The sequence below is a fragment of the Pelobates fuscus genome, chromosome 4 (genome assembly GCF_036172605.1).
Source record: "Pelobates fuscus isolate aPelFus1 chromosome 4, aPelFus1.pri, whole genome shotgun sequence".
NCBI classification, from domain to species: Eukaryota; Metazoa; Chordata; class Amphibia; order Anura; family Pelobatidae; genus Pelobates; species Pelobates fuscus.
Genome location: NC_086320.1, coordinates 198,961,862 through 198,988,215, shown reverse-complemented (window position 1 = coordinate 198,988,215; position 26,354 = coordinate 198,961,862). Strand labels below are relative to the sequence as shown.

General features: G+C 41.3%; 1 protein-coding gene across 2 annotated transcripts in view; it reads left to right on the top strand.

Moving 5' to 3' along the window:
* The window catches only part of BASP1 (brain abundant membrane attached signal protein 1), a 75,782-nt gene that overhangs the window by 30,158 nt on the left and 19,270 nt on the right, over positions 1–26,354 (top strand). The window contains exon 1 of one of the 2 annotated variants that reach the window (XM_063451841.1): positions 4,459–4,572. The exons of the other annotated variant lie outside the window; for it this stretch is intronic. The gene's annotated coding sequence lies outside the window, so the exon portion shown is untranslated. Of the gene's footprint in view, positions 1–4,458; positions 4,573–26,354 lie in introns of those variants that run through there. 2 annotated transcript variants of the gene reach the window in all.

Sequence of the window (26,354 nt, the reverse complement as noted above, 5' to 3'; positions counted from 1 at the left end):
TGCACATGCAGTGATTACTCCAAATCTAGCACTTTGTTCCAGAGTTGCTTTCAAGAAAAATTTAACAAATGTTCTTACTGGACATAACATTAGCCAGTGTATGGGTAAAATATTATTATACTGGGACCAATACATGATACTTAGGTGCTGCGAGGCTATATTTCATAAACTAGGTGTGAGGTGTGCTATCTATATGAATGTTTCGGCACCTAATAAAAAAGACTAATATGTTATCACAATAGAAACACATACATACAAATCCATGCATTTAAATCAACAATATAAAAAAGGCAGTTTAGAGGTAACAATGGTTTTATACATCTTTACTCAGTTCTGTAAGAATTTTCATTTTGTTTTTGTATCACATCGTTAGTTTGAAATAAATTGAAAATGACATGCCTCACTATAGTGTGATCAGTTAATCTAATTTCTAATGCCATCTTAATTATACAACCAGATAGTCGTGTTACTTGAATAATCATGAGTTCTCATGAGTTTTCTGTTAACTAATTTTACACAGGCCTGTGGCCAATTTTGAATATTATAGCGGTCTTTAAGAGTTTACAGGTCTATGATGTGCTGACTTATCCTGATGTACAACACTGAGATAGTAACTTAATGATTAGATTAGATTAGTATAGATAATCGCCTAGCTCTTGTCTGTCAGTACCCCATGCTTTTTACCACTCTTATTCTTTCAGAAGATTCTTTTTTTTGTGTGTGGAGAAATGCATTAACAATAGATGTTATCACTTAGTTAGTTATTAGAATGTAACATTATTATCTCAGAAAGAGTAATGTCTATTTAAAGAAAAAAAAAATCAATACTCAAAATGTTGGCATTCCCTAAGCAAGGTTATGCCCTTGTTTTCAGCTGTAGTAACCACCTTATCATGGTGGAATTTCACCAGTAAAGTACATTTCACTCAATGAAGTTCCTAAAGTTATTGTTGTAAGAGTTATATTGATTAAATTCCTTGAAAAAAACACACAAAAATGGAATGTTGAAGTTCACAAATATTAGTTAGACCCTAAACAGTGTGAATAAGCTAATTAGCTAAGAATTGGATTACACTTTATAGCTTCTCAAGTATATCACATAGGCTGAGGTATCTTCATTTGTTTGTGGGTGCAGCCTCCAGGAACCCTGCTCCAGATTTACATGTAAACATATCAACTAAATGATAAGACAGCAACCCTAAAAAGATGTAAGTGTCTTTAAACCATCATAAAATGAATGGACCCTGTAATGCTTTGACCTGAATGATCTTCGTCATGCCTGATGATATACTTTATTGTAGACACATTTATGGACTCCATTTTTAGTGTTGCTGCCTCTTTTGTTTGCTTCATAGTGAATAATTCTGTCAATGTCATGTGTTGGCCCTGGGTATATTCAAAGTTACACTATCACAGAGGCTGTTTTCATAATGTAATTGTTTGTTTGAGACCCTTGATACCTAAGGTAACACTACAAGCACCATAATCACCATAGTAGGTGGTCAAACCATATTAGATTTGTTTGACGATTTACCTAAGTAACATGGATGCCTATACCACATCTGCCTATTCTTGAAGGAGAAGCAGGTTGTCTTTAAGCACTGCCCAACAGATGACCATTCATTGGCTGAGCTTGCTCAGCTGATGATCTGAGCCAGTGAGCGTAGCCCTCCATAGACCTGCTTAGCACAATGAAACTAACCAGATTCTCTTTGCAGGAGAGTCTGTTATCAGAGCTTTGTCTGTAGGTGGCCAGAGGGACAGAGGTAAATTGTCAAACCATTCATGAGCCATCTTACCCTGGGAGATCATCAGGATACTCCTGGATCAATAGACAATGGTTCTTGGAGTATTCCTTTAAACATCATACTACCACTTCTTCTGCTGTCTATGACACAAAAGTGTATCATAGACAACCACATAGCTGAATGTATATTTTAGTATAAACCCTAACACAGCAAATACAGATTTATTCACTAAAGTGTCATCTGGAATCATCAGGAATGCATGGTGAATTCAAAGTGAATTTCAAATTTCAAATCAGAGGAGGGCTGGCAATATTTGGCCAGGGGCAAATTACAAACAAAAAAGCACATTGTCCTATCACACTCCATTAACTGTAATATTTAATATTTTATACTAATACTGTAAGCACTAGAAAACTATAGAAGAAAAAAAAAAACACTATTACATAATATATTTTAATTATGTGATGTAAGGCAGCAGCCCACCTTCTAAACACCTGGACTTGGGGGCAAATGCCATATTGCCTTCATTGCCAGCCCTCCCCTTCTTGAAGAATAGCTAGGTGACTTGAAGAATTAATTTTGGTAAATTGGTGTTTCCTGACGTTGTTCTTACGCATTAATAAATTAAAAGTTTAAACATGTCCTTAGTTTAGCCTAGGGGTAGCTGAATTAGGCTAATTGGCTGAGCCAACAATTAACTTGTGTAGTAACAGGTACACCCTTAACCTGTTGTGTGTCACATGTGTGGATACCACACATACCAACAGTGAAACAAATCTGTAGTTTCAAAGATAAAATAAATATTTTCAAACAGTAGCTGGTAGTGTGCACCCATCCATCTCAAGTATTGAATGTCAAGGTCACATGTGTAGATATGTATTAGGCCTGGTACTTGGATTAATTTCCACAATCCTAACACATGCTCCTCATGTGCTCCTGAGTTTCAAATTGCTATATTTCCATCACAAATCTTATATTGCATATATCCTACCAAAATTCTTTGTGAGATAAGTTCTTATAATGCAACTGAAAGGGGTTATTCACTAAAGTGTGAATTGTTGGCAATTGGATTTCAAATTTTAGCCCACAATTGCCAAACTAAAAATATAGCTAAACTGGAGATTTTGTTTCCAATACAGCCACTTCTCCCTAAAATTGTAAAAGTCACTTTGAATTCCTGACCATTCACACTTTGTCTTCCATATTTCCTCCATTTTTTTCTAGAGCCAAATAATTTATAGCTCTTTTCTATCCTACTGGCCCCCTCATTTCTAAGAACCCCATATTGTTGGTGTGACGTAGTGTATAACAGAGCTCCAAAGCAATAATACTCACTTTAATACGCTTTTAAACTACAACAAATGCATTTAGAAATCAGTCTAGTGTAATTCTTGTTAGTGAGTCTCCTAAAATTTCTCATAACTACCCCCATCCCCCACTCACACCCCTACAATTAAAGTATTCCCCTTTATCCATTTGAAAAGTTGGGAGGTATAATATCACTTCATGTTGATCAACAGCACATGAAAAGTACTGCCCTGTGTTATGTAGGTTTGATTCTTTGCAGGATTGCTCCATATTTATTGATGTGATTTTTCATTAGAAACTATGATCAGAGCCATTAGGTAAAATTGGCACTGAAAACTGTAATATACCGGTTATCCAAATCATCCTTCAGTAATAACCCTTATAACCTTAATATGACAATCTTAATTGCAGTTCACCTATAAAGGGTTTAATTAGCGGAGATATGATAAACTGAGACTTAAAATGAAAATTACAGGCCAGGATAGCTGAACTGGAAACATTGTCTAACTCAGTTATATTATTAACTCTATTTTGACCTATGATTTACAATTACAATTTACAATTGATTTACAATTACTTTGCGATTTCTCCACTATTGCCAGCTTCACAGTGTCTGTAAGGTAAGTTAAATATTACAATTACCATTTAGAAAACTGTTTAGGTTACAATCTTTACATAACAGAAAAAGTGTCAGGTACCTATATTGTTCCTTCATGTACTCAAACATATAAAAGAAGTGTTCTGCAGAACTTTAATGCGCACTGCCATTTGCATTTTCCAGAAGAATACTTAAATACCTTCATTATACATGGGCAACACATTATCCATCAAGCAATGAAATAAAACGACGACAAAAACCCATTTCCATCATCATACCCTTAATAATTACTAATATGTAGTTGTACTAAATTAGCAAAGGGATCACCTTTCAATATACTTGTTTACAAATTAATTCTGCATGACTGCTTTGGACTAGGCACTATCCTCTGCTATATTATCTTTTCATTGCTACTTCCATGGGAGGAGATATATATACTGACAATTGTTTTTCAGACTGAAACAAGACGCATTAAATGTAAATGCTAAAAAAATAAAGATGACTTTATTGCCTGTTTTTTTTTTTTTTAAATATATATATATATACACACACACACATTTACATATCTATTCTAATGATTCATTATTTGATTTCATGAGAGGGCTGATAGCAACTGCATATCCACACCTCTCAGGAAGCAGGAGTGATTTGCACTTACACATAGAATAGATTGTATTGTATTTCAGATAAAGCCAGTTTGTAGTACTGATTTGCTCCTTCTAGCTCTGATCATATCATGTGAGGAGGGTGGTTACCATTCAAAGTCTAGCAGCAATGAAACAGCTTCATAACTAGTGCAGCAAGCACCTGAATTCACTTCAGGCAGCACAAGATCATTCTGCAGGCTGGAAACTTCAACACATTTTTCTCATATGCACCCATGTACCTATCTGTGTAGATCTTAAACTGTGTATTCAGGTAAGTGTTAACGTTAGAAATGGGAACGTTTAAGGATTCTATGCCAGTATAGGCTTCATACTTTAGAGTTGTATTCGCTTAACCAGGAACTGTACATAATTGAAAAGCGTAATGGTAAATTATGACAAAAGGGCTGAATTGGGGGGAAAAAAAAGTGTCTCCAGTCTAGTTGTTGCCCAGTTATTTTTGCTTATAATTTACAATTCTCAGTTAAGGGGAAACACCACCTAGTCTGTATACAGATACCTGAGTCTCTGAATGGTCTGGGTAAGGGTGATGGGAGGTGTAGTGTAACTACATGATGATCTCCCAAATGATGTATTTAGTTGTCATCATTTTAGACGTTAATTATTACATCATTGATTTGACCCACCCCTTATGAATACCAGATGATTGCTGAGTACGCTAAATATTTATCCATTATAAAGTGACTTGTTTGAATGACCATTTCAATTCTAAAATATAAGCTGAAATGTACATATTGGATGGGGAGCATATCTCCAGCTCATATATTCGTCCAAATCTTTCAATTTAGTTGTGAATCCACAAATATGCATTTTTATTTTTTTTTGTGAATACTCTCTATTGCATCAAGATTATTGTCCCATTCACTTGGGTATTTAGTGAATAAATGGCTAATTATAAAAAATGTAATCTAAAAAACATTTGTCTAAAATAACTGATTTTGAAATATTCTCCAATTCAACTAAAGGTTATATAAATTTGGTTTAACTGTAATTTACTAGTAATCTCCCCTGAAGATTAGTATTTAGTTAATGGCAAACAAAACCTTTTTAAACATATGAATGTAACATAGTTTTTTTTTTTTTTTTACATGGTTTTAAAGGACATTATTATTAATTATCAAGTACCAGCAAATTTCGTAGCCGTGTACAATGGGATATACTGACAACAGTTTCAGACTGAAACAAGAAGCATTGAATATATATAAATCACTTTATTGGCTGTTTTTTTTTCTTCATATTAACCCCTTCCTGATGTTGTGAAGTGCAATGCTGTCCTACAATAAGAGGCCTTTAACGCCATTAGGGTGGCATAAAAAGCCCTAATGATTGGGTTCTCCCTCCGGCTCACAGCCTTTCTCCATATGAGGATTGCAATCAGGGGACCTGCCTGGAAACCCATGCAGACCCCCTGCAGCCAATCCTGCTGATCAGAATCATGAGATAGCGGTGACACCATGATCATATAACTTAGATTTGCTGCAGGGGGGCTGCCTTTGTTTTCAGGTTGTCCACCAATATATAAATGCATGCCCAACATAAGCCAACCAAAGGTACTTAATTTTTTAAAATTGATATTATTATTATTATTATTATTATTATTATTTTTATTATTATTTATATATAATTTTCATATAAAAATATTTGATGTGAAATGAAAGCCCCATTGTTCCTGAACAAAATAAAATATATTTGTTGGTGAAAGTGGTAAATTATGGTTGAAAAAACATACAGCCGAAATTCTAGGTTTCTTTGGTTCAGAACTTGGACAATTGCCTCCTTAAGGGGTTAATAAATGGTTAAAGGAACACTATAGTTTTAAGAATACAAACATGTATTACTGACACTAGGCAGGAAAAAAACACAATTTAGGTGTCTGACACTGCTGATCAGGGCTGTACATTGTGGCCATCTGAGTGAAGGCCAGTAGCCATGTTCATAGGCAGTAATGTAAACACTGCCTTTTCTCTGAAAAGGTAATGTTTACATTAAAAAGCCTGCAGGGACATGCAGCAAACACAAGAACAACTACAGTAAGCTGTAGTTGTTCTGGTGACTATAGTGTCCCTTTAATGATATGTTAAGAACAACTTTCACCTTAACTGTATTATAGTAATATGCACTTTGTGATACCAGTTTTATATTTAAACTTGGAAACCTGTACCACTTCATAATAGTTAATACAATTTTATAGTGAAATTCTAAGCAATTATTTTCCATACATCAGGCCTCTTGTCCCGCTGTCCCAAATCTAGGAAAACTGGGACACTGTCCCCCATGCTATGCAACTCGCACTAGGATCATGCATGGGCTAGCCCTAAATCTGTCAGTGGCCACCCATTATTGGTGTCACCTCTTACACAGATTGCATCAATGGCTACACCACCCCAGGGCCATGTCCATCCAGACCCAAATTCATTCCTCCCATTGTTGGGAGATATAAATACATGGTTTTTGTTTTTGAGAAGTACACTTTTGCACAAATCCATTTAAACCAAATTCCTGTTAATCTACACCCAAATTAATCGGTCCAGGCGTAGACTAACAGGAGATTTATTAGTTAGTCACAGGTGCACAAGTCTATTGAGAAGATGAGTTTACGCCCTTTGTTGATCTCTACATGCATTAACAATGCTGCTGAAACCATATAGAGAATGTGGGGTCTATTCACTTAACTCTGAATTACACCAAATTGAATTCTAAAAGTCATAATTTGGTGAAGCTAAACATGTTGATTTGAAGTTATGGTTTTGATGTTGTAGCCACAATTTTTCAGTTTGGTTTTTGTCAGATTTTAGTTATCCTTCCTGTGTACCTGTTGTATTTTAATGATTAACCTCTTAAGGACACATGACATGTGTGACATGTCATGATTCCCTTTTATTCCAGAAGTTTGGTCCTTAAGGGGTTAATCTAACCCTTTGCCTGTATTTCTATTTATTGTCTTTTCTTCCTTGCTCTGTATCCCATTATCTGCATGCTGCAATTGTTTTGATGTCTGCACTTTTCCCTTCTGTGGGATTAGTTTGACTGATAAATTGTTACGAATTACCGTGGCAATTTGAAAGGAACTTTGCTTAATGTATGCCTATTGCCACAGAGCATGTGCTATTGAATAGAAAGACATTCCTATTTTTTTTTCTTGTGCAAAAACAAAGGAAACCTGAAAATAAGAGAAACAGGGATACCTTGGGGGGGGGGGGGTGTGTTATTATTTATTAATAATAATAAATAAAACTGCAAAATTACAGTGGATAAAACATTACATAGCTGCACACTGAAGCAATCATTTGTATCTGGGTATTTGTTTGCTTTGTTTCGATTTTCAGTTGCTCTGTCAATTATTGCTTAAATTTGGCTCATGTCCAGTCCACCCCCATTCAATCTGGGCCATGCCCTGCATATTTTTGTAGATGTCCCTTATGTTTTGTCATGTATGATTTTTATCAGCATTTTTCTATTATTGTATCTGGGATATAAATCTTGTGTGTATATTAATGTGGACATATACATGATATAATTATATATAATCTCTATTTCTCATTTTTGAAAGAAACATTTGGCTTCCATATGTATGCCATATATCATGTGGTGTTCGGAATCAGCCTTGGCATTGTTTGTGGAAATTCACAGCAAGTCTTTTGAGAAGTTGATATGCTTCAAATTCAGTTTGAGTAGCCAAGTGCAGGATGCCTGTGCCAACAGCTGAAGGGCGGTAGGAAGGTTCACCTGTGTTTGCTTTCTGCCATTCATTTTTGAACTTGCCAGGGTAACTATTTGCAGTGATAATTTCCATGTGTCACTGCCTTCCCTACACATTCATAACCGATACGGAACTAGGTGGGGATGTAATGTGGGAACTGTGTTTATATGTGGTGCTTGGTGAGCACGCCTAGAGATCAAACTTTAGGTGAATCAGATTTGGATGACTGACTGGTAACCTGGATGAAATAAGGACTTTTTGTTTGCTTAACCCTTAATTAGAGGAAGCTATTGATGTTAATAATTTGTGATAGTTTAAAAAAAAAAAAACAAGGGGCTTTCCAATAAAAATGTTAGAGATTCTATAGTGTTAGGAATACAATTATGTACACTATGTAACACTATATTGTCCTCTAGTGCCCCCTCCCTTGCAGCCCTCCTTCTCCTGCCCTGTAGCACATAAAGAGTTAAAAAAAAAAAAAAAAAAACAACACATAGTCACTTACCAGATTCCAGTGCAATGTCCCTCGGCACTGAATCACGGTCTGCATCCTCTGATGTCATCCAATGGGGGGATCTAATGCGCATGTGTAGCGAGCACCAACTGCGCATTAGCCCCTCCCCATAGGACATAGGAAAGCATTTCTTAAATGTTTCTTTCCTGTGGGGTTTTCCCTGATGCTGGATGTCCTTATGCAGAGTGTGTGGGTGTCCAGCATCGTTTCAGAGTCAAACTCCATTAGAATCCAGGAAGTGCCTGTCAGTCACTGGAGGCAGTCTTAGTCCTGCAATGTAATTATTGCAGTTTCGTGGACCAAGTGGGACAGGGCCTTTGCACCCAAACCACTTCAATGAGATGTAGTGGTCTGTGTGCTATAGTGTCCCTCTAACTTTATCACTTTGTAAAGAACTAGTGGTCAGATACTTATGAAAAATGTACAATGTTGCCTCCCTAAATAGTGTATGTATCAGTATGGCTACCATACCTTTTTGTGATTTCATGGCCAAGCATCAGTGCTTAGGAACTGCTGGTGCACATTTTAATCTGTTGTGGTTTCCACAAACCAAAACTTCCCAAATGACTGTTAAAAGTAACTGCCAATTAAAAAATGGACACCATTTGTATTGATTATAACATTTCCACTTTACCAGTTTATTATCTAGAATGTGCTTTCTTGTAGTGACATCAGTTTATAGTACCTAGGAGATACCTTTTTAAGACATGCCTCCCAACAGTCCTGCTTTTGCCATCGTTGTCAGTGATGTGAGTCACTGGATATTCCCTCTCAGTGTTGGCACACGCCAATCAGCATCACCTAGCAATGTACAGCACTGACCCAGGAAGAACCTCTATTGGTAAACCTTGAATACTCCAAAAAGGGTAAGCATCAATGCATCAAAACCACTATATAAACATCTAGTGATTTTTGGTGCTTAGTGTCTGTTTTTAAACCTTTGTCCGTTTTTTGTTTGGAACTGCATGAGTCTATTCAATTTTATTCTGTATTCTTACATAATTTACAGAAAATGAAATATCATTTAGGCAGTGTGGACCTTTTTGAGAAAATGTGAAATCTATCATATTTTTCAGAGAGCCACTAAATATTTTATTACAAGACAGTGAAGCAATTTATGTCACCCGCAAAAAAAGATGAGCTAGATTGGCACATTTATGGTTGTTAGGTGCCAAATAGTTTGGAATCCGATATTTCCAGACACAGTTGAAGTAATTTAATGAGTTCCAAATGTTTTTTTTCTGGATATTGTCAGAGCTTGAGTGTTCTTTACACTGAACAGTCATGCCATTCTTTGTTTTTTATAGTGTGTTTTTGGAGCCATTTTCATTAATACATAATTTAGTATCAATGAAATAAAAACTAACCGCATAGTTTAAGGGTTTGTAGAAAAAGCTGCCACCTCCAAACCGACACCTTATTCAAATTTCTTATAGATGGCAAATATTCCTGTTAATAATCATTGAGAAGGCCTACATTATACAATTATTCCATAGGACCGTATCATAAGTATCAAATGCTCTTTTCTCAATTACAATCTTTAACTAAAATAGCACTGAGAACCCCATCTCGATTGCTTTTGAAATATACATAGAATTAGCCATGACAAGAGGGCAGAAGATCATGGTCTTAATGGACACTCTAAGAACCATACCGAATACAGCTTTTTGAAGTGCTTATGGTCAGTGGTGTATTTTGGATTTGTGCTGCCCTAGGCAAGACTAAATTCGGGCACCCCCAAAATCTAAATTTGCCCCCCCCAATTCGTGCCAAGGCTACTTTTTTGACTGACAGACACATGCCTTCATTGATACATGCACTGATATACACTCACTGACAGATACACAGTCATTGGCACACACATACAGTCATTGGCACACACTGTTTAACCGGCACACACTTTCACTAACAGACACACACTGACAGGCTCACTCACTCACTCACTCACTGTAAGGCGGACAGCCCCAGAACATGAGGCAAACAAGGCATTTGTCTGGGTGCTTGGGGTGGCATTTTTTGGCGCCACCCTGAAAGTGCCGCCCTAGGCAAATGCCTTGTTTGCCTTGTGGTAAATACATCCCTGCTTATGGTACACAACATGGGTACCCATCTGCTAGTTTTTGTCAGACTATTTTGCACATAAAAAATAGGTATATTCTTACACTCAAAGACAACCTCTGCATGCACACAGATAATGTGGAAATTTCACTTTCACTTTATCCATCCATCCTTACACAGCAATGATAAGCAGTGCTGGATGTTTTAGATTTATAATGTAGAATTGAAATGTCTTCATTTTTGGCAGAGAAGACATTCTGTGGATGCCAGAAGAGCCCTTACTTTTTTTTTTCCTTACCACTCGAAAATGGAGTAATATCAACCAATGATCCCTTGCACCATATACAATGTAATGAATTGTAGTTTTGCATAAAGTGCACTTTTTTTAGATAGTGTTGCACCAAAGTTGTCTGGTACAATTGTAGACCGCAAGATTTTTCGGTTCTTCCAAACAAAAGTTTCCAAATTGATGTCACGGGAGTCGCAACCCAACACGCAGGAAAGAGGAAACCACAAAAGGTGGATCCGAAAGACGTATTACCGAGCCTAAGAATGGCCGGACTTAATGTAACTAAACAACATCAGGGTCAAGCATACCTCAAGGACTGGAATAACATAAATACTCAGAGTCAAGACAAAGCCGGGGTCAGGATACCAGAAATCACGAGTCAAATACAAAGCCGAGATTAGGATTCCAGAAATCACGACTCAAATAAGAAACACAGGAAATCACAAGAGAATCACTAGGAGCTCTAAACGAGGTTCTAACAATAGGTCAATGAATGGGGACTAAAACAAGTCTTAAATAGGCTTACCTATGTTCTGATTGGTCCACGTCATCACTGTGATCCAAAACAGATTAGGATCGCAATGATGACGTGGCCACTTTAAGAGTGGGCGTGACATCGTGTGTGTGTGTGTGTGTGTATATATATTTGTGTAAGGGGCAAATAGCCGTATATGGAGTAAGGATCCAGCATAAGCGTAGGATAGTATAAAGGAGCAAGTCGATTGTGGTGTGCCGAGACCGACGATACGGTAGGCCTGTAAATAAAGAGGGCCCATCAAGGAGTAAGAAAGTAAAGTAAATGGAAAGAAAAGAGAAAGTGTTGAAATGAGGAGTGGGTGGGAGGGTCATTCTGATGCTGACCTTAAGCGATATGAGTCAGGTAAGGGGTGTCCCTTATATAGGGGAGTGAATTAATTTAAGCCCCTCCCACAAATACAGACCAAACGGCCTTAATACATGTATATGTCCTGCCGCGCGGTTCAATCAGACTGTGTGCCATGAGGAGGTTGGCTAGGATTGAGGCAGTTAAGTCTTTCTCAGAGAGCCACGCGGTCACAGAGCAATTGGACCATTGACCGTTTTTATGTTGCTTAAGGAAAGGAGATATGGTGGTTTGTATTTAGGGTTTTTGCAGCAGAATGGAAAACGATTCTACAAGTCTACTGTGCCTCTTTTCCAGCTGAGCTTTCTTGGGCTCTGTTATTCTAAAATGTTAACTTGATCAATCCCTTTGTAATTAATTGCCTCTGTGTGTGCCCAATCATCTCCGGAGTCCTACTCTGACCTCTGTTTTATTTAAAGTAATGTGTACTTTGTTTCCTTACAGAAAGTATTTTTATTGTTTGCAGTGTTTTGTTTGTTCTGTGCTATAACTTTCATTTGGCATATTAAAATGTTGCTTGAATCCAAGCTCCACGTTTTATTTATATATTAAGATTAGTAAAGTGAGATAATCCCTGATCAGTGTTGTGTTGTATTCTACATCTTAGTTTCAAGGTACAGTATGTTTTTTTTTGTTTGTTTTTTAATAAAAATAAAAAAATCGCTAAGATTAGTCACAAAATATTTAACTGTACAACTGTGTTCCTAAAATTGGTATCCCCAAATATTTGGCCTTGGTGACCAGAGATCTGGGCAAATTCTCCACAATGGATACATTGTGTAAAGGGGATAACAAAACTTTGACAGTGAAAAACAAGTCAATACAACTTGAATGACTGAACCCTTTACTTAGATCTCCATGAATCCTATTCAAGCATTGATCTTTTCTTTGTCTCTCATAGCTGCTTACCAGTTATTGGAGCCATGAAAATATATAATATCTGGTTGTGGAATAGTGAGAAAAATTGTGCAACCTTCTGGTTGTGGCAACTAAATACTGCCTTGTACTATCATCTAAGGCTGGTTCATACTGCAAGCCTCCCAACTGTCTCGATTTCGGTGGAACAGTGCTGATTTTTGGGTTATGTCCCTGGTGTCCCCAACAATGATACGCTCACACTAGTGGCTGGCATGGGTGACTGGTAGGAAGCCTGGCCATGCTGGTCTGTCAATTCTTCTGGCAGACTGTCCAATTAGTGTCCTGTTTCACAGAATGCCAGAGTTGGGAGGTATGACTGGGTATTTTGCAGAAAATGCATCCTCTGAAACTGCTCTAGAAATATTTTGGTCAAAGCTAGACCTTGCCCGAAGGCCTATTTTACAAAACTAGCTGCCTTCAGTAAACCTTGTAAAATGCAGCTGCTTATGGAACTGCAATAAGAATTACGTAGAGTTACAACATAACTTTAACCCCACACCAACCTGCCACATGGACTCTCAGGCAGTTGGGTAAGCCATTAAACAGTTCTTGTGTAATGATGTATCTATTGTAGTTTAAAGCACCAATGTAATCACCCAGAACACTTCATCACATTAAAGTGGTCTGGGTGCAGTGGCCCTGCAGTTTTTCTACCACAATGTAAAACATTTCTGTTTTTTTGGCATTCAGCAATGTTTTTATTGTGGAGTGAAATACACCTCTAGTGGTTAAGTGAGAACTGAGTATTATTAGATTTTTAACTGCTAGAAGCACTGATTGAGACATTGCAGCGATTGCTGTGCATGCACATTAAGTCCACAATACTTCTCAATAAGAAATTTTGGATTGGACAAAATGCTAATTAAGCATGCTGAACGCTGCGTAGGTGACCTGGGTGCTCAAAAGAGGCTGTCTTGGCACTGGATTACAAGTAAGTAAGAGGTTACTATAACGCTTTTTGTAATGAAAATAGGAGGACCCTGAAATCTAAACAGACCAACAAACACAAGTATCTAACAATTAGAAATCACATCCTCTATAGTATTTTTTTTAATTTTTTTTAATTTTTTTTTTAGAAGCTCATATTTGATAGGAAAACCAATAACATGGACATCTGCTCGCATGCTGACTAAAACTGTTAAAAAAAAGTTTGTGCCAGATATTATTGATGGCAAATTGGCCGTGTTTAAGTTAAATTGCCCGTGTCTTTTCATAAGACAAGTGACTAATATTGTATGATGTATAATGCTTCCTATCCACTTAAGTCTTGTAGAAATCCTTTATCTGTATTCTTCTTATTCATTTTTGTTTCCTTTTATTTGTTTCTGTTTTATTGAATTGTATGGTACCAGTCGTTGAAACTGCAGTACAATTGCTCTCATAGGTGAATTCCCTATTACTACTGACTAATGTCTGTTTTGGAGTGAGCAGTTGTAAATAACAATAAGAATCAAAAAAAAATCAATACGTAGGTTTTGAGTGCATTCCATGTATGCTTACTAACCAACTCCATATGGGAAAGGGTTATATAGCGGCTATTGTTCACACTGTTTCTCCTTTTAGCAAGAAAAAAACATAGCTCAACACCTTAGTTACTTTATCCCTCATTCTCTAACCGGTAAGCTGGAATTTAGCAATCGGATATTACAGTTCTACTTCCAATGAAGTCTCTCATCACTTCCTCATTCATTTGTTATTATAAAATCTAAGGTTTAGTGATAACCCCAAATATATGAGACTGGGAAATAATTATACAACATTTGCTCCATGTAAAACTGAACTCCACTCTGATCAGGGTGAACTTCCTTCTAATGGTTAAATAAAAATATTGATTGTATATCAAAGCATACAAACTAAAGCAACCAGCATGCTTTTTAATGATACTACAATCGGTTTAAGCAAAAACACTCTTTAAGACTACTATGACGATGTAGTTCTTGCTGTGATTCTCAGAATTGCATTGAAATTTATATTAGATAAATGTAAAGGCTTGGCCTGCAGTTGTGGGAGGGGCATGGTGCCTATTTAAACCCCCTACTCACCTTCCTCCGTCCCGTACGTTTTTTAGCGACTCGCATGTCGCTATTTCCGGTCGTCCTTTCTTCCCCTCACCTGGTCCTCGTGGCTTCTTTGCCTGGCCTGCTGTTCGTTTGTCCGCGGTCCTCCTGGGCACTGCTATGGCTCTCTGGTTGTCCCTAGCGCTCCAAGCCTCGGCTCTCCGTTTTCGTGAGTTATCTGTCGCTTTTCTTTTCCTCGTATCATTTTTTTTTCTCTTGTGTAGGAGCTGTGGCGGATCCGGCATGTGAGCGAGCTCCGTTGGTTCGTGCCCCGGCGAGCTGCCCGTCTGTCCCTCTCTTGACGTCCAGTGCGTTTGCGTTGGCCCCTTGGACGTCCCATTTGCTGGGGTTTTTATGGGGTAGGTAGAGCTGGGTTAGTGATGGGTGGTTATGCTTGCCGTTTCGGCCGTGGCTCTCGGGGGGTCGGCGCTGCTCGCCTCCGCTGGCAGCTCGGCTTGCTGCGCCTCTCTCTCTCTTTCTGACATCTTGGCTGTCTGCCCCTTGCTGCTCACTAGCGGTCGTGCTTCCATGTGGCCGTGCAAACGTGTGTTTGGGTGCTGTTCGGGATGAAATTAGGCACTTGTTCAATAGGTCAAACTAATCGGGTAATTATATCATTTTTTCTAATTAAAATTATTTTACATAGGAATCCGCAGCAGACTTATTACCTGTATTTTTACATGGTTCCTGAGTTATACCTTGCCCAAAGTACACCTCCCAGGGACATTTAGTTGTGTGACATTACATGTTGGTCACTATGTGCCATGAGTATTGGGGGTGCAGTGTGTACCTAGAACCTCTAGAGGTACGGTTCTAGTGTGTTTCTCAATGGCAACTTCCACTGGATCAATTGCTGTATCGTTTGGCCAATAACCTAGAGTAAATCACTAACCTGCAGCAAATTGGGTTTGTTAGAGCCAGGTTACGATACGACCCACATGCCAACACATATCCATTTTCCTCTTCTTCGTGTCCCTAAGGATAAGCTCAGTTACATGGTGTAGGTCATTGTATTCTAAAAAAAAAGAAAATTCCATGCACACCTGGACTCCGACGGGCTCACTCTGCCCTCTAGTTGCAGTTGCCCCTACGATTCTTCCTCGTCCCCCGACACCCCTCTTTCATTCACGCAGTACGTCCCCTCTCACACTGATTACCCTCCCCTCTTAGATAGCAGTCGCTGGCTGTCGGGGTCCTAGGTGCCCACTAGTAATTCCCCCTGGCTTCTTCGCCTAGGTTAGTGGTCCCGCGAGGCCAACACCCATCCTCATACTCGGAGGTACTACACCCCACGCGCCAAATCATAGTTAGTCGCCTCGCATTGTGGCATAGGTAGGGCCTCATCTGTCACTCCCATTCTATCTTATGTTTAACTGTCACCGAGAGGCCGACACCCCGCCACAAACGTTCAGTGGCCACGTTATCCCCTCGCGCCAACGCATAGATAGAGCCTCTCACGCCACTTGGCATCTAGCAGGGCCTCACCTGTCACCAAACCTAGTTTTTAATTGTTTCGCCTTTTTGGCTTTAGCTAGTATGCCAGCACTCCTGCACATGTTCACACATCCGTCCTCTCTCACACTACCTTCCCTCCCCTCTTAGTTAGCTGTGGCTGGCTGTCAGGGTCCTAGGGTCCACTAGTTGGTAATTACCCCCTGGCTTGTTCGCCTTAGATTAGTGGTCCCGCGAGGCCAACACCCATCCTCATACTCAGAGGTACTACGCCCCTCGGGCCAAATCATAGTTAGTCGCCTCGCATTGTGGCATAGGGAGGGCCTCATCTGTCACTCCCATTCTATATTATGTTTAACTGTCACCGAGAGGCCGACACCCCGCCACAAACGTTCAGTGGCCACGTTATCCCCTCGCGCCAACTCATAGATGGAGCCTCTCACGCCGCTTGGCATCTAGCAGGGCCTCACCTGTCACCAATCCAAGTTTTTAATTGCTTCGCCTTTTGGCATTAGCTAGTATGCCAGCGCGCACACACACGTATACATACACGTACCCACACACACACGCATTGGGTCGCATATGCGCTTCCTATTTGTCTTCTTTCTAGCAGGTCTCCGCTTCTAGACGTTGGCGTGGTAATGTCCACCGGGGCTCTCTGGCTTGGTCTGGTACCCTTCCCGCTGTGGTGCTTCGGCTATTCCTACCCATCAGCCTTTCGAACAGCTGAACTCTCAGTCCGCACTCCACAGGTAATGCTGTTGCTGGTTGGGGCCCCCGAGTTTGCTCTTACTTCTCCGTTTCGCCTCCTGGTTGTCTTCGCTGCTGTCGTCTATGGGGCAGTGTCGGATGGCAGTTTGGGTTACCCGGCATCTACCACTTTGACTGGATCCGATCCAGGCTTCCAGCACCTTTCAGGGTCCCGACCATGGGCTGCCAGCCTGGTTGGCGCGTGGTCGTCGTTTTTTTTTTTTTTTGCGTCTGGCTGTTTTCCTATGCTCGGGCCTTCTTCCCCTTTTGAGGCTCCTTCTTCGCGTATACCGATACTGTTCCTGTAGCTATGTTGTCTGCATTTTGGTTTTTGCTTCTTTTGCCACCTCTAACTTGCATCAACTCTACCTATCCGATTCACAACTCCACATGTTGTACAGGTTTACCATTCATACGCAGTTTCATGTCCTCATTCCAGACCATTAACATACTCAAGGCGTTTCAGGCTCCAGGGAATTTTTACAGATTTCACATCAACATCCAAGTATCTCATTCACTATCAGACTTATTAAATGCCTGTCACTACGAACCGGGCATCAACCTTCAATGTATGGCAATAACTGCTTGATCCAAGGAAAATCTGATTGCCGATTTTGGGGTCAAGAAGGAATTTTTTCCCAGCTTGTTGCAAATTGGCAGCGCTTCAAACTGGGTTTTTTTTTCGCCTTCTTTTGGATCAACCGTTTAAACACACAAATGTGAGGAAGGCTGTACTTGATGGGCACTAGTCACTTTAACTTTGTAATCTAGTTGTTGAGCCGCTATTCTGCTTCCACAGTTTCTTGGGTCTCACGTACTTTCCCACAGCCCCATGTCCTTCTTGCAGCATTTTCTTAGGAAGTCTCACCAATTCATGCAGTCTATTGATTACCTTCTCTACCCCACATTTAGTCTACCCTAGGGGGGGCCAACACGTTTATATACCTTACTTCCCCTGCACAATTAAGAGTGCCGGTTAAAGTGCAGGGCAACTATTTCCTCGCTCGGCATTTACCATACAGCTAGGCAATTAGGTTTTGTTGGTTGTTTTGTTTCTGACAGGTACCCAATTTTTGCCCTCTTTTATTACAGGCCTACCACAACGTTGGTTCCGGCACACCTCAACCGACTTATTTCCCTTTTACTTCCTATACGGCCTTATTTGCCCCTCACACAAATGTAAAGGCTTGGCCTGCAGTTGTGGGAGGGGCATGGTGCCTATTTAAACCCCCTACTCACCTTCCTCCGTCCCGTACGTTTTTTAGCGACTCGCATGTCCCCACCCTCCACTCCCTCTATACTTTCATTACTACTTATGTGTGGGCCCTCTTTTATTACAGGCCTACCACGACGTTGGTTCCGGCACACCTCAACCGACTTATTTCCCTTTTACTTCCTATACGGCCTTATTTGCCCCTCACACAACTGAAGATTAAATTTATAGATTTCAACTCTGATAAATTTAAGTTCCATATTATTAAAGATGACTGGGCATCTTGAGAGTTACAGTCCAGCACCTTTTTATACTTGGATCAATGGATAATTATTTTCTTATTGTTGTGTTTCCAGTGTGACAAGTATGAGACAAAGCTCTCAAAAAAACCTTCTTTTAGAAATAACTTGCGATTAGTAACAATAACCTGGTGTATTATGTTGTGTGAATGCTTATCTCGAATATGATTAAAAAAAGCTCAAGACAACAAACAAAGCAGCTGTTTATAAATGTATTTTATAGGCTTCCCTATTAAATAATTTTTCAAATTGTTTAGTGAAGAAATACCAAGCATTATTTGTAGAGATGGCTTTGATCAAAGAACTTTTTGCAAATATATTCTTCTCATTTGCAACATTCTAGCACTTTAGCACATTGTTAGGGGTAACAATTGCTGTAATACAATTCCAGTGTTGCTCAGTCAAGCATGCAGGGAGATGTTGTACAAGACATGACAAGAAAAACCTTTTGTACTATTTTTGCATATTAAGAGTTTTTTTTTCTTTAAATCCATGACTGTATAGTTACAATTCTTTCCTTAACTAATGATTACATTTTGGCTTCAGAGCTACGTCTGTGAACTCCTCAACTGTGCCCGACAGTGCTTGTCTAAAGCTCATACTGATTGCCAAATTCAGGACATTGCTGTTTGTGCCATGGCCTTTTATATGTGTCCAAAGTACTAATTAGATTTGCTCGTCCCCTAGAACTTGGGCCAGTAGTGTCTGCTTGCCAAGCCATTGGCTAAATATGAATTGCTGCTTTGTTCAATAAAAATATTGAACAATTTTACAATTGCTCCTAAATGCATTTGGCTACAGACATCTAGTTAATAAAAATAACTTTCTTCATGGGAACACGTTTCATTTTTATATCTCTCTCCATTAATCCAGTTCGGTTTAAAGTTTGATAAATTAGTCACTATACAGGCATAAATAATTATCATTTTGAGTTCCATAGCAAAGCTAATATTCTGAAGCCCTTGGAAGCATGTTCAAAGGTGATTCTACTGTATGTGTAGGCATGCTTGTTGTTTTCCTCAGTGCTCATTCAGGTATTCCTGATTTGGCATGTTGCCACAAACTAACTTCTGGTCTTCCAGTCATCTAACCTGCATTCCTTATGATCCATCACAAATAAACTCCATTTTTACTGTCCGGTGCGGACTCCGTGTTGCAGGTTAATTCTTAAAATAGTAAAGTTTCTGTTGTGGTCATGATAGCAAGTTGATTGGGAAAGTAACAGTTTAAGGTGAAGGAGTCTTTCTGCACACATTCTGCTCCTAAATGCCATCTACACTATCCTCCTACATTGCACTTTGTATTTACTGCAGACAAAATAGAATTCATGATTAATAACCAGATCTATCTGGAGGTCTTAACTTAACCTCTTCAGGTCCAAGGCTCTTTTGAGATTGTGATTTTTTGGCACATTTGTTGTGTTAATTCTAAAGCAATTTCTTCCTTTCCTTTTGAGTGAACCCATACATATTATATACTTTTTTTTTTTTTTTATAGAGAAAGTAGGGCTTCCTTTTGACACCCTACATGTATGTATAACACAATATTAATATGAATACATTATTTTTTTTTTTAACTTTGAAACCGTTTTACATTTAACAATTTCTATACAAATAAGTAAAACTTAACTCAAAGTTAATTCACTAATTAGTCCTAATTGTTAAAATGCCAAACATGTCTATAATTTAAATTCCTTTTTAGATGTTATAAAACTGACACAGCAAAGAGTGTGTTACTGTTTAAAAGCTAAAACTGAGCAAAATTTGGCATGTTTAGATTATTTATAATTGACACAAAATCTAAAAGTGCTACACAAAAGTATATATTTGTAGAAAGTACATCCAGGCTATTTAAACAAGAGCATTTTGACACATATCATTGAATTATTTTATCACAAACCTAGGTCAAAATATACATATTGTTTTGTGGTTTTTCACACGTGTTTTTAGTTTGGGGGAAATCGCAGACCACGTATATCTCACTAGTATAAACAACCCGTTTTTGTATTTTTCTAGGATTTTGGAGTACAAAAATACCCCACATCCACATGTATACCATTGACTCTAACTGAACCAATACGTTTCTAATCCTGCCGCTAATCCCCCCACCCTAATCCTATTTCTTAGGGATTCTCTCTGTGAGCACTCTGTATTGTGTGGACTTCCTCTTGTGCTGAAGCTCCTGAATCTGTGATTTGTTGCAGGGCAGATCCTGAGGGTCTTCTTCATACAGGGGACAGACTCAGAATCACTTTATTATAGTGCAAATGCTCAGCCATGGTGATTTAGATGACAATGTGCAGATAACTCATCTGTGAGATTAAGGCCACTAACTGTGGCACCAGCTGACAGAGGAAATTTAGGTATCAACTGATAGTTGGTCTTCTTGGTACCATCAGGGATTTAAACCTGTTGGTACTTTAACAATAAATAAATCTTTATTTATGGGAGGAGACAATATGTACACAGGAGTGCTGTGGCTTATGAGCCTGAAGGTATAAGTTCTATGAATGAATATACAATCCGCTCAAATCCCATTTCTCACATAAGCCCGCTAAGGATCCCAAACTTTTGAAAAAGAGAAGTATTCCTCTATATTTTTAAAAAAAAATTGTATTTCATTAAGTTGTTCACAATGTTATACAACTTTTCCATTTTATGCGATAAAGAATATATGTATGGGACAAAACAAATATGGGTTCATACAGTGAACGTAGAGGTATAATCCCATATTGAAACGTCTCGTATTTGTTCACATGACTCAGATGGCTTGTTGACCACTAACTGTTCTACAGAGTACTAGGTTAACAGCAACATATATACAGTGAGCAGTCCCAGAACTGTGTGGTCAGGGGCTTGGGCTCCAAGCCACGACTACAGCTTTTTGGTAGTGCTTCACGGTGTAATTTTTAAAGTCTCGTTTGGGGATGGCCCCTCGCTCAGCAGCTCTTTGTGTAGGTGCCGGGTCTTCTGGCCGTGGCTGGGGTAACAGGCCCATTTTTTATTTTCATCTATATTTTAAATAACCTCTCTCATTAAAGGTGGGTACACTTTTAACCAACCTGCGGCAATACATCTACCCATTGTTATAAGATGTAGTAGTTTCTGAGAGTGTCTAGATAAACCTGCAATAGGCCTGGAGACTGGAACTTTTAATGCATGACAGTCTATGCCGTCAACGAGCATCACAGACTCTCGTTAAGGGGTTACTTTTTTTAAAGAAATCCATAACTTTTGTTTTCAACCATTTTACATTACTTCAAAATGTTACCTAAGAATTGTAAGTTTAAACGTAATGGGGTACTGCGGCAAGTTTTTATTTAACACTTACTGCATGTTGGAACCGTATTTATCGGTGTATAACACGCACTTTTTCCCCCTGAAAATAGGGGAAAAATCGTGGGTGCGTGTTATACGCCGATATCCCATAATTACTTACCTGTCCTGAAGCGTGGGCCGGCTTCACAGCGCACACCGCGGTACAGGAACTTTAATTCCAGGTTCCGGTTTCCGGCGGGACTGAAAGATAGTGTGCACACTTCCTTTCAGTCCCGCCGGAAACCGGAACCTTAAATTAAAGTTCCTGTACCGCGGTGCGCGCTGTGAAGCCGGCCCACGCTTCAGGACAGGTAAGTAATTATGGGAGGGGGAGGAAAGTACACTATGGGAGGGGGAGGAAAGTACACTATGGGAGGGGAGGGGGAGGAAAGTACACTATGGGAGGGGAGGGGGAGGAAAGTACACTATGGGAGGGGAGGGGGAGGAAAGTACACTATGGGAGGGGAGGGGGAGGGGGAGGAAAGTACACTATGGGAGGGGAGGGGGAGGGGGAGGAAAGTACACTATGGGAGGGGAGGGGGAGGGGGAGGAAAGTACACTATGGGAGGGGAGGGGAGGGGGAGGAAAGTACACGAGGGGAGGGGAGGGGGAGGAAAGTACACTATGGGAGGGGAGGGGAGGGGGAGGAAAGTACACTATGGGAGGGGAGGGGGAGGAAAGTACACGAGGGGAGGGGAGGGGGAGGAAAGTACACGAGGGGAGGGGAGGGGGAGGAAAGTACACGAGGGGAGGGGAGGGGGAGGAAAGTACACTATGGGAGGGGAGGGGGAGGAAAGTACACTATGGGAGGGGAGGGGGAGGAAAGTACACTATGGGAGGGGAGGGGGAGGAAAGTACACTATGGGAGGGGAGGGGGAGGAAAGTACTCTATGGGAGGGGAGGGGAGGGGGAGGAAAGTACACTATGGGAGGGGAGGGGGAGGAAAGTACTCTATGGGAGGGGAGGGGAGGGGGAGGAAAGTACACTATGGGAGGGGAGGGGGAGGAAAGTACACTATGGGAGGGGAGGGGGAGGAAAGTACACGAGGGGAGGGGGAGGAAAGTACACTATGGGAGGGGGAGGAAAGTACACTATGGGAGGGGAGGGGGAGGAAAGTACACTATGGGAGGGGAGGGGGAGGAAAGTACACTATGGGAGGGGAGGGGGAGGAAAGTACACTATGGGAGGGGAGGGGGAGGAAAGTACACTATGGGAGGGGAGGGGGAGGAAAGTACACTATGGGAGGGGAGGGGGAGGAAAGTACACTATGGGAGGGGAGGGGGAGGAAAGTACACTATGGGAGGGGAGGGGGAGGAAAGTACACTATGGGAGGGGAGGGGGAGGAAAGTACACTATGGGAGGGGAGGGGGAGGAAAGTACACTATGGGAGGGGAGGGGGAGGAAAGTACACTATGGGAGGGGAGGGGGAGGAAAGTACACTATGGGAGGGGAGGGGGAGGAAAGTACACTATGGGAGGGGAGGGGGAGGAAAGTACACTATGGGAGGGGAGGGGGAGGAAAGTACACTATGGGAGGGGAGGGGGAGGAAAGTACACTATGGGAGGGGAGGGGGAGGAAAGTACACTATGGGAGGGGAGGGGGAGGAAAGTACACTATGGGAGGGGAGGGGGAGGAAAGTACACTATGGGAGGGGAGGGGGAGGAAAGTACACTATGGGAGGGGAGGGGGAGGAAAGTACACTATGGGAGGGGAGGGGGAGGAAAGTACACTATGGGAGGGGAGGGGGAGGAAAGTACACTATGGGAGGGGAGGGGGAGGAAAGTACACTATGGGAGGGGAGGGGGAGGAAAGTACACTATGGGAGGGGAGGGGGAGGAAAGTACACTATGGGAGGGGAGGGGGAGGAAAGTACACTATGGGAGGGGAGGGGGAGGAAAGTACACTATGGGGGGGGAGGGGGAGGAAAGTACACTATGGGAGGGGAGGGGGAGGAAAGTACACTATGGGAGGGGGAGGAAAGTACACTATGGGAGGGGAGGGGGAGGAAAGTACACGAGGGGAGGGGGAGGAAAGTACACTATGGGAGGGGAGGGGGAGGAAAGTACACTATGGGAGGGGAGGGGGAGGAAAGTACACTATGGGAGGGGAGGGGGAGGAAAGTACACTATGGGAGGGGAGGGGGAGGAAAGTACACTATGGGAGGGGAGGGGGAGGAAAGTACACTATGGGAGGGGAGGGGGAGGAAAGTACACTATGGGAGGGGAGGGGGAGGAAAGTACACTATGGGAGGGGTGGGGGAGGAAAGTACACTATGGGAGGGGTGGGGGAGGAAAGTACACTATGGGAGGGGAGGGGGAGGAAAGTACACTATGGGAGGGGAGGGGGAGGAAAGTACACTATGGGGGGGGAGGGGGAGGAAAGTACACTATGGGGGGGGAGGGGGAGGAAAGTACACTATGGGGGGGGGAGGGGGAGGAAAATACACTATGGGGGGGAGGGGGAGGAAAGTACACTATGGGGGGGAGGGGGAGGAAAGTACACTATGGGAGGGGAAGGGGAGGAAAGTACACTATGGGAGGGGAGGGGGAGGAAAGTACACTATGGGAGGGGAGGGGGGGAGAATACTATGGGAGGGGAGGGGGGGGGAGAATACTATGGGAGGGGGGGGGAGAATACTATGGGAGGGGGGGGGAGAATACTATGGGAGGGGAGGGGGGGGAGAATACTATGGGAGGGGAGGGGGGGGAGAATACTATGGGAGGGGAGGGGGGGGGGGAATACTATGGGAGGGGAGGGGGGGGAGAATACTATGGGAGGGGAGGGGGGGGAGAATACTATGGGAGGGGAGGGGGGGGGAGAATACTATGGGAGGGGAGGGGGGGGGAGAATACTATGGGAGGGGAGGGGGGGGGAGAATACTATGGGAGGGGAGGGGGGGGGAGAATACTATGGGAGGGGAGGGGGGGGGGAGAATACTATGGGAGGGGAGGGGGGGGGGAGAATACTATGGGAGGGGAGGGGGGGGGGAGAATACTATGGGAGGGGAGGGGGGGGGGAGAATACTATGGGAGGGGAGGGGGGGGGGGGAGAATACTATGGGAGGGGAGGGGGGGAAATTTCCTGGAATTTCTTTCTAAAAATGAGGTGCGTGTTATACGCCGGTGCGTGTTATACGCCGATAAATACGGTACTCCTAGGTGATCACCAGACCTCAGCCGAGGCCTTTAAAGTATAGTACTATCCAGACCGTGCAACACCCAAAGTACTTGGAGACACTCTAAGAGACCATAGAAAGGAGTCGATTCAGAAAAATGGCCGCTCTTTATTAAAACACGCAATACAGGGGAATATAGGGGAAGTATCATTAATTGCCATTCCAATATTGTCAACTATTAACTAATCTCATGAACAAGCTTGTGCAAACAGAATAGTGAAAGCATATAAAAAATCATAGCTCTAACATTTATCAAGGGGATGTAGTAGGCGTGATCTTCATAGAATATAGGAGGGTGTATGGGTAGTGTCTTCTTTGAAGAGGGAGAAGCAAAAATGGTAACGTACCAAACTACATATGTGCCATCCTTGCAATATACAAGGCTGATATATTAGTCTTATAATTTCAACTCAACATAAATTAATCATTTTACTGCACACAGACTAAAGCCTCACATCCAGCCTTCTTCTGGGCCCAAGGCACCAAAAAAAACTTTTTTTTTCAAAGTGCCACCTGCTCATAACTATGTCCACACACCTTACTTTCTTTTAACATTTCATGACAGACTATGTACCATGGGCCAAGGCCGGCAGGGGAGGTCACAGGATCTCCCCAGCCGGTCAATGCAGGGCCGGCACTAGCTCCGCTGTTTTCCTTGTTTAAGATTTTGCTTCGGGTTTGCCACTCCTTAGTCCTGAGGCTATGGACCTATGTATCCTACAGCAGGATGCTGAAATCTTAAATGAGGTGAGGCATTTTAAGGCTGCTTAAAGGACCACTCTAAGTTTACCTACTGTACACATTATCTTGAAAGTGTGCTTTCTGATTTTTGTCAAACTATATATATATATATATATAAACCTGACACGTTTTGATTAAACGTAAGTGTCAGCAACACTTTGATACATTTCCACCCTTAATAAAATGTTTGGCCTCATATAAACTTGTAAACATCACATTGAAGTAAAAAAAAATGTTACCTGGCTGTGTCTGTTGCTGGTTGTTTTTTTGTAGTGGACTCAAATAGTGGGTTGATGTGGGAGCCATGGTATCTAAAGTAACACCATGACTACTGATACAACTTCAATATATTTTGTAGGTTTATTATGAAGAGTTAATTAAATGGCCGGGATTTGACTGTGGGTGGAATCATGTCAATGACCCAGCTCACACTGATTTCTCATTGGATGAGCTGAGCACACACTTACAGACAGTATGTCTAATAAGGAAGTTGTGTTGGGAAAAGGGGAGGTGTGGCTGAGGGTTGAAGTTACATTGCAGAAAGCTGAACAACCAAAAGGTTTGAATGTAGAAAAGAACACATTGCTATGCTGCCAAATGCACTTGATGCAAGGATTGTCTTTTTAAGAATGGAAGAATCTTTGGCAGGGAGAGAAACTTGTGCTGTCT